Here is a 9,501-nt window from a genome sequence, read left to right as displayed (position 1 = left end):
CTTTGGAGAGAGCTCTGAAAGCCTTACAGCTCAGTCCCTTTAATCCCAGGCCTTTCTGAATCACTTTAGGTCTGACAGTTCACCTTGGCTACAAGCCATCACTCTTTCCATTCCTGTGCTATTTGGGATGGTGCACCAGAAAGCTCAGTTGAGAGACAGACCAAGGTTTTGACACACAAGCTTGTTTCTAGCTATGAGACCGTAAGCTGGTTGATTTCTCCAAGCCCATTTCCTACTGTTTAATGTGGGTTAATAATCTATTGCTAAAATGTTTAATAAGATTCTGTATATTCAAGAAATTATATATGAAAGAATTTGATAAGATGTTTAGTAAATACAATTAAAGGAAATAGAATGATGGTACCGAATAGGATAATACAGTTTTTCTAAGTCTGTGTTCAACTAAAAATCCATTAATGTTTAGTAAAATATACTCAGGCAGGAGGCACTCACCAGACCCACTGACTAGAACCAAAGAAGATGATTATTTTCCAGCTCTGTGCAGTTTGGAAGTCGCTCTATGACTTTAAGAATGCTCTGTGTGATATGGAAGTCATTCTATGACTTATAGAATGTTCTATGCAATATGGAAGCCACTCTCCACTTGAAATATAGTCTGAATCACCATGTGCTGTGGATAGACACAGACTGGATTTCAAAGAGTGTCAAAATAAGAATATAAAGTATTTTACTAATAATTTTATATTATTATATGATTTATTTTGCATGTATAGGGTTAAATGAAATATATTATTAAAATTAATTTTAGCTCTTTGTTTACTTTTTTGAAACAGAGTGGCTAGGAAAAACTTAAAATTACATACATATTTCACCTTGTGCCTTGTGTTATATTTTTGACAGTGCTGTTCTAGAGCTCCATCATGGACCAAAACAATTTAATAGGAAAAAAAATTAAGCCTTATAGTGATTATATTTTTTTTTCTGGAAGTCAATCTGCCTTTTTTGTTTTTTAATATGTTTGTCCTGGTGACACCATGATGTGAAGTCTTGCTCTTGACTCCTGTCTTAAACCCAAATTGGTTTGGGGCTTTAGAAATTAAACATATTTGAATAAAGACCATCATGGGTCTTTCATAAAAGAAAACTCCTCTTTATTGTGAACAATATCATTGCCAGTGTTATACAAAGTGGATGCTTTTGTGCAATTTTTATCCTTTTGCTGAAGTCACTTTTTAAAGCCTCTTGATTGCTCTCTTGAGATACTACCTATAATTCCTGTCTTCTCTTGCTATTTATTGCATATTTGAGGAAGGGGGAGCAATTCCACCTCTGTGTGGGGTTCAGATGACTACAGCCAGGTTGGCGACAGTCTGGTTTGACTAGGGGAAAAAATGGCCTTCAGTAGGGAGAATACAAATAGTTTTTTGAGATGGAAGTTTGAAGTGCATCTGTGTCTTGCTGACATTGTTTTCCTGGTGCTAGCTCCCAGTCAGGAGCTCTTCAAGGCAACAGAATAAGAAAGGCAGGCATCTGGCATTTGGTGGAAATGGCTGTGAAGTTGGTCGAGTACAGTTGTGGAAGCAAAGATTTAAATCATGCTCACTGGTAAGTATGCCTAAAACAATTTGTCAGCTATGCTCAAATCTATAAAATTGCTATTTTGTGGTGGTAACTTTGAGGGTCATTAGCTGTAAACTGTTTGTCTCCATCTATGACTTTCCATGATCTATTTATACAACAGTCACGGTACATGGTCCTGTTGTCCAGAGAGGAAATCAAAAGACTTGGGAGTGTCCTTATAGCCTCATATCCCACATGCCACATTCCCATGTAGAGCAGCATCGTCCATTAGAAATAAACAAACCATGTGTAATTTTAAATTTTCTCATAGCCACATTGAGAAAAGGGAAAAGAAAAAAGTAAAATTAATTTTAATGATATATTTTAATTAATTCATCTAAAATTTATTTCCACTAGTAACTACTATTAAAATATTAAGATGGATTACATTCCTTTTTTTTTTGTACTAAATCTTCAAATATGGTGTGCATTTTCCAGTTGTGGCACATCTCAGTTTAGTTAAATTTCAAGTGTGCAGTAATGACATTTAGCTAATGACTATTGTATTGGACCATAGTCCTAGAAGCATTCATGTGGGGGTACCTGGGTGGCTCATTCAGTTAAGTGCCCAACTCTTGATTTTGGCTTGGGTCATGATCTCAGGGTTGTGATATCGAGACCTTTGTCAGGCTTCCCACTCAGCCTGAGTCTGCTTCTCTTCTTCTTCTTCTCTCTCGCTGTCTGCCCCCCCACCTTGTGCACACACACTCTCTCAAAGAAATGAATCTCTAAGAAAAAGTCATGTGTTCATAGGTGATGTGTCTACCTTCACATTCTAGGAGGACTCAGGCTACCTACTGCAGTTGGGTAGAGGGGCATGGAGAGGGACTGAGCCCTGATAATGGGCTTATGGGCTGATATGGTCATTCTTAAAACAGGGCTTAGAATGATTCCATAAGTATCTGTCTAGTGGCTTTCGTAGAAACTTTTAGGAGAACTCTGGAGTTCTGGAGAACTGTCTCTAAACAGTTCTGGAGAGAAGGCTCTGGAAGAAGGAGTATGCCATGGGACCAGGGAGAGACTGTAGCATTTTGTGCAGTAAAGCATTAACTCCACGGTCCTGGATTGCCCAAACCCTGCGTATCCCAAAGGTATTCTTTACTGACCCTTTACGAGCTGGTGAGAGATCGCTTTTAGTCCCTGGAATGCCTTGCCTGATTAGAAGGTCTGTTTATGTCTAAGGCTTTAAGCCATGCTATATAGTTTATGCTAATGATGTGATTTATGCTGAATGGTTTTTGTAGGCCTGGAGCTGTGGGCCATACCGCATCAGTTGGACCTGTTAGGAGCTGGAATTGCAGTTGCTAAGATCAACTCCATGTCTGTGTGATTGACCGCTAATAAAAACCATGGACACCAAGGCTTGGGTGATCCCTGCTTGTCAACACTTCTTAGATGTTGCTGGGAGAATTAAGTGCATCATATGACCCTGTTGGGAAAAGATAACTGGAAGCTTGTGTCTGATTTCTTCTCGACTCTGCCCCATGTACGTTTTTCCTGTGCTGATTTTAATCTGTATTCTTTCACTATAATCATGAATATGATGGTTTTTCTGAGTTCTGTGAATCTTTCTAGTGAGTCATGAGACTTGAAGTTGGTTTGGGGCACCTGAGGTGCACTGTCTGTGACCCATCAACAGCATCGCTGGTGAGGAAGGTAGACATAGAAACAGGATTGGGAGTTTGAGGACAGGGCCCCCTAAAATCTCTGGTGTGTTTCTTAGAAGCCAGGCATGATTCCAGATACTTTTCATTCAACTATTACCTGATTCAATCCTTGAATACCTCTCTCATATGTGTCTTACGGAAGAAGATACAGATATCCAGGCTCCCATCCCCAAGAGGTCAGACTAGTAAAGAATGACCCCAAGTACCAGGCATACCAAAACCATTTGCAGTAAATGAATGATAGAATGAGATTCAAGCTGGGTTCTCCTGGATTCCAAGCCCTGTTTCCAGTATACCACAGCATAGATGTAGCCACATTCACTGGGACACACTGGCCTTGGCATGTGAAACAGAGTCTGTGGGTTCCCTGCCCACATCCCCTCAAACTATACTGGAGTTCATGTCAAAGAGTTCCTAGGTAGACGCATGTCTTCCTGCATTTCCCTGCCTGATAGCTCCTTTTGGCAGCTGGGGCATGTTTGGGGCAGGGGCCTGAAGAGGGAGGGTGTTATCCTCCAGCATTCTGGCCAAGAAATGCTACTTCCCATTTGTGGATCCTGCTAAGGATGCATGCCCAGTTAGAGAGATGCATTAAGTCCATGATACTTCCAGAGAAAAGAGGAGCTCAGGAGCTCATCTTGCATGTGGCGCGGTAAGGCTCCAGGAGTGGCCCTCGACCAATGAGGGAAAGTTGTTGAGGAATAAATACCTGCCTTTGCTGGCCCCTCAGCGGAGGCATGTTCTGCGGAGCCTCTCCTATGATCCCCACTGGGATTGAACTCCGCTGCCTACAGTTGTGTCCCTCTCCATTAACACACCCTTCACGGGCATTCTTTCTTGCCTGTCTCACTTCCCATTCCTTCTCTGTATGACCTGAATAAACTGCTTGAAACCGAATTCCCAAGTTGAGCATCTCTTTTTGGTGGGGTTCTAGAGTAAGAGAAGAGATACAATCACCTGAATGAGTATATACAAAGCAAAAAGCAAAGCGTTTGAAGGACAGAGACACTGTGGTTACGCCCTGTATTCTGTATTTTTAAGCGTCACATTCATAGCACACATATTGTTCTTTGTCCCATATTTGAATTAATTTGAATCACTGTATTCAGTTCTAGCATGAAATATGTACATGCCGCAAGTTGCCATGCATGGGTCCATATTATAGTACGTTCTTTGTACTTTAGTTTACCTGGCTGATTCTTCTTGTTTTCCACCCTTAATACCATTAAAGTATGTGCCTAAATGAACCATCATTTGTAAAGCTGAAAGCTGATATTTACTTAATCAAAATTAGACTTCCTAATACCTATTAAAGGGAAAACCCGTTGGGGGTGAGGGGGGAGAAAAGAAGATAATGCTCACATTATTTTTCTGACAATAAACAACCTTGTATAATCCTATTATGAACATCAGCATACATTTCACAGCCCATCTGGCAAACAATAAAGGTCATGACTCTATGTATTTGAAATGCTATCCAGGGCATTGTAGTGAGGAAAATGGTAAAACCTACAGCTCTGTCAGTGGGTCAAAAAGCGGTCATAGGACATTTCTCAGACACCGTGGATTACTCAAATAGACTTTTATGAAGGCAAGCTGTGTGTTAGGAAACATGTTTTTCAAAGCTAAGCAGGTCTAAAGGAATAGTTATGTGACAAGCAGGAGTAGAAGCTAGGGGGAGAACATAACCTGCTTTTAGTGATTCATGGTTAAGTTAAACTGTTACAAAACTCCAGTGTCTTATGAAATGCAAATTGCTATTACAGTGTCCTTCATGGGACAGAGAAAATATGGGATCTGCTTTTAGTTAAAGAATTCTTTTTCCAGAACTTCAAAAGAAGTCACTCTAATGAGTTTTACTGAGAATTTCCAACTTGGAAGACTAAAAGATTGGATTTTTTTCCCTAGCTCATATATAGTAATAGTAACTTACTTTATTGGTAAATTTTAGAACCCAATAGAAATATTCAGATTAACATAGGGATTAGAGATCCATTGGGCTGAGATTCCATGGGCGCACTGCCTACTGCTGCTACATGGGTTGACTTTTATTTCCTTTGTGCCTGTTTCTTTCTGGATGAAATACAAAATTTACATGAGGATTAAATATAAAATATGAACTCCTATCTCCAAGGATTGTGATGTAAGCGCTACACAATATGTGCTACTCCATTTCTGTCTGAGCAAAACCTTACAAGTGGATGGACCTGCATTAACCATTCTTTTATTAGAGAGCATATGTTACAGGTATAGTCTACTATTTAAACTTAATACTTATGGATACATTATCATTTAATTACTCACAAGCTTTATAAATGTGAAAGGCTTGTCATTCTAAGCTATTCCTAGTTATTTTTCATGCATGCACTTTACTTAGCTTCTACCCAAGTTTGAAAGCAACCTTGTTTGCCACATTCCTTTCTCTGACAATAGGATGGAATCGCTATTCACTTGAAAGAAACTTTAAAACTCAAGTCTGACTGAATGATAGTATTCATTGCGTGCCAACACAGTGTAACACTGAGTGTGAAACTGATAAATGGTCAAATCCCTGAGCTCCTCTTTTCTCTGGAAGTATCATGGACTTAATGCATCTCTCTAACTGGGCATGCATCCTTAGCGGGATCCACAAATAGGAAGTAGCATTTCTTGGCCAGAATGCTGGAGGATAACACCCTCCCTCTTCAGGCCAGTCCCTCAATATCCTCTCCTTATTCAGAAGAACTTGGAATCGAAATGTAGAAGTCTCCACCTTGCTATTATGAAGCACTCTAAGGCTTCACAAATAGACGCATGCCTGGCTAAGTCCAACCTTGACAAGAGGAATTTGTAGGGTATCAAAAAGAGTACAGTCTTCTTCACATGCCATAGACAAGGTCACTCTGTTTATTGCAACATTTAAACAACTGTAGGTGGGAAGCAGAATTTTCTACAACTTAAAATGTGTCCTGGCACAAGGAAGTGACCAGTCCATGGCAAAACTCTGTGAAATATACAGAAGAAGGGGAGAAAAATCCAAGATACTACTAGAAAAGAAATTCTGCATCAGATGAGAGACTGTTTCTAGTTTCATCTGGCAAAAGGATTTTTGTTAATATCTTAATAATGAAAAATGTTAGTTAAGATCCTGGTGTGATGAATAGAAGCCACAAATCAGAGGAAAGTATAATGGCTCATGCCTGTGTTTCTAATTAGCAGATGGTGCTTCTCAACACAGAGAACAGGGAACCCGGCTTCCCTCTACTTCACAGCTCTGCCAATGCATGGGCAGTTGATGGAAATGGCAATGAGAATGTAGAAGGGACACATTTGTTCTCACTGCCTGGGCCTGGAAGCATTGTTCATCGCTATCGCTTCTTTCTCATTGGTGAGAATTCATCCCAGAGCAAGACCCAGCTGCAAGAAGGGTAAGGAATGTGGTCTGTGGTTGGGCAGCCACCTCCTGGTTACAACTGTGTTCTATGGAAAAGGAGAAAAGATGGAAATGGGCACCTAGCCACTGCCACAGGAGGAATTGGAAATGCCAGAATTTCATGTGTAATGTCTTTGGTGTTTACTGTCTCATATCCAGAGAAAAAGGAAGAAACTTTCCAAATACATCTCTCCTAATGATAGTTTTATTTTTTCTTCAAGATTCAATATTAAGTGCTACCTTTTCCATGGAGTCTCCATAGCCCCCATAAGCACATACCATTCTGCCTGTCTAGGATAATGCATGTGTGGGTGCTGTCAGTTGTTCCCCACTTAGATCACCTTCACCAGGCTGGTGTGCCTGTCTACAGGTTGTCGTGAATGTTGGCTGCTAAAGGTTCATTGCAGCCCTCTTCTCTGGAAAACTGCCCTTGACCAAACTGAAGACACCTTGCATTGGAGGTTAAATGACCTTTCTTCTGCTATGGGGACGATGACAGCCAATAATTGACTGACATATGAGTAGAAGACGCCGTTTCCAAGTTGGGATCAACTCTTTGGTTCCGTTCTCACTCCTCACCTCCCCAGGGGATGAGGCTAAACTCTAGCTCAGCTCCTTCCTTGCATCTCCTGCTTCTCTCATTCCCCTTCTCTCTTTCTCTCTTTTTAAAGATTTTGTTTATTTATTTGAGAGAGTGAGCAAGAGAGAGAGAGAGCAAACAGGCATATGAGCAGGGGGAGGGGCTAAGGAGAGGGAGAAGCAGGATCCCCACAGAGCCGGGAGCCTGACATGGGGCTCAATCCCAGGACCCTGAGACCATGACCTGAGCCAAAGGCAGCCACTTAACCAACAGAACCACCCATGCACCTCTCATTCCCCTTCTCTTAGGAGCATCTTCCCCTGCAATAAGCCGTGTGCACTGGAATCCCTAGAGAAGCAGGCCTAACACCATGGGGCAACTTACTTTCTAAAACTGAGAGACTACATAATCTTCATGTATTCCCTTCTTTTTCATTTTTTCAGGGGTGAGGCAAACATTTAGAAAATAGGGCTGTAACTGCAATTAGATAAAAGATAAAAAATCAATTTCCAGAGTTTTCTCCACATCAGTGAATATTCTCTTTAATTTCCCAAATCTTCCACATTTCAGGACTTTGTACTGAGAATGACCTATGGGCCTTTTTGTGATCCTCTACTGTAAGGTAAGGTAAGGTAAGGTTTTCTGTCCCATATAATAAGTCATCCAGGAGAAGTTAGCATAGGTAAACTGGAGATCAAATAAAATATTAATTAGTATAGTAGCTTAGCATAGCTTCTGAGGACATGGCAAAGTAGTCATGACTGTTTGTTCTTGTTCTCCTTACTTTCATTCTAAAGCATTTCCTGAGATAGGACAGGAAAGCCAAAATTGGCCTCATTTCTCAGAAGTAAGATTTAAAACATTGGAGTCAGCATCAAACCTTGATTTTCCACAGCAGCAATTTGAGATGTTACTGATTTGGTTTGAATGTCCCCAAAATTTGCTACAGGAACCATGAGGTTACAATCATCAAGGAAACCTCTATTTGGATTTTATAATGTTCATGTTTCTCTTATGACAATAATAACAGGTTCTGGAATGAATTAATGCTTCATTAATATATTTAATAAGAATCAGGCATGACATCATTGGTGTGTTCTAAGCCCTGGGGATATCATCTACATGGAAATATTTCTTGAGGGGAGATATTTAAGAACACATTTTTAGAACTTCCCCAGTGGTGAAGGAGAATGGGTCTTTTGCATCTGTTGCAGAGCAAATTGTCATAATTTTCTAGATTAATGCATAAATATGGGAGCTCAGCTTCTTATGCAGACATTCAAGCATCCCTGTAATCTTCTCATTAGCAGGCAAATGGATTTCTCTCTCTTAATCAAATTATACTAATTTTTGCCTAATTTTACTTCAACTGTTTTTTTCTCTTGGAATGACTTCCCCGTTTTGCAAATCCACATACTTTTCAATCTTTTGAGCTGAACCTTCACTTTGAAAACTTTTCTGAAAATTCTAGGCTACAATTATGTTACAATTTTCTGACTACCCAAAGTGTAACTCGGTAACACAGTTTATTAGAGTCAAGTTATCAGTTAATTTCTAAGTTGATAAAATTGTCTAGATCATAACCTTTCTCTAATAGCATGTCACATGATTAAATCATGTTTCATATACTGTGGTGTTAATTCTCATTTTGCTTATTGGCACACTGCTAAGCATACAATAGGTGCTCAATATATGCTTGAATGTGTGATTGAACACGCATCTCATATTTTTTGGTGCCATCATTATTGGGTCTCTGAGTTGAAAGGGGTCAGGAATGTCGCATGCTTCCTCAGCTCAGTTCCTTGACCCAGTGTGACCCAAGGGTGTTGTATAGCCAAGTGTGGAAAGGAATTCACTCCCTTGCCCTCCTCTCCCAACACATCCTGCCCAGAGACAGCTTTAGACATTGTTGGCAAGAGAATGTCTATAATCAGGTCAGACAGAAAGGTCATTTCTACATTGGAAAAGGTCTGTGATATCTTTCCCTCAACAAGGAGCAAGACCCCAGTAAGGGTCAATTGAAGCACAGATAACATATGAATATGAAAGAATTTACACACAAACAGGGCTGTGTGTTTTTACATATGGAAAAATATGTAAATTGTGATATATTTATCTTGTTATTTTCTAAGGAGACAATTATAACGTATATAAATAACACATTATAAAGTGGTGTGTTTCTACATGGTTAATCGAAATCACAGAGACGTTTGACAGATATTTGGAGTTCAGGCAGCACAGCAGTGAGAGCTAGGAAAGAG

General features: G+C 40.0%; 1 long non-coding RNA gene across 1 annotated transcript in view; it reads left to right on the top strand.

The window, feature by feature from the left end:
• Window positions 1–983: 983 nt before the first annotated feature.
• The window catches only part of LOC106005665, a 163,622-nt gene continuing 155,104 nt past the window's right edge, over window positions 984–9,501 (top strand). Inside the window, exons 1-4 of the long non-coding RNA XR_001179192.2 lie at window positions 984–1,566; window positions 2,826–3,067; window positions 6,447–6,655; window positions 7,811–7,862. This is a non-coding gene — a long non-coding RNA (uncharacterized LOC106005665). The remainder of the gene's footprint in view (window positions 1,567–2,825; window positions 3,068–6,446; window positions 6,656–7,810; window positions 7,863–9,501) is intronic.

The sequence above is a fragment of the Mustela putorius genome, unplaced genomic scaffold, assembly GCF_011764305.1.
Source record: "Mustela putorius furo isolate JIRA1106 unplaced genomic scaffold, ASM1176430v1.1 tig00000874_pilon_pilon_pilon, whole genome shotgun sequence".
NCBI classification, from domain to species: domain Eukaryota; kingdom Metazoa; phylum Chordata; class Mammalia; order Carnivora; family Mustelidae; genus Mustela; species Mustela putorius.
Note: the sequence above shows the minus strand (reverse complement) of the source record. Positions and strands in the feature narration are given on the sequence as shown.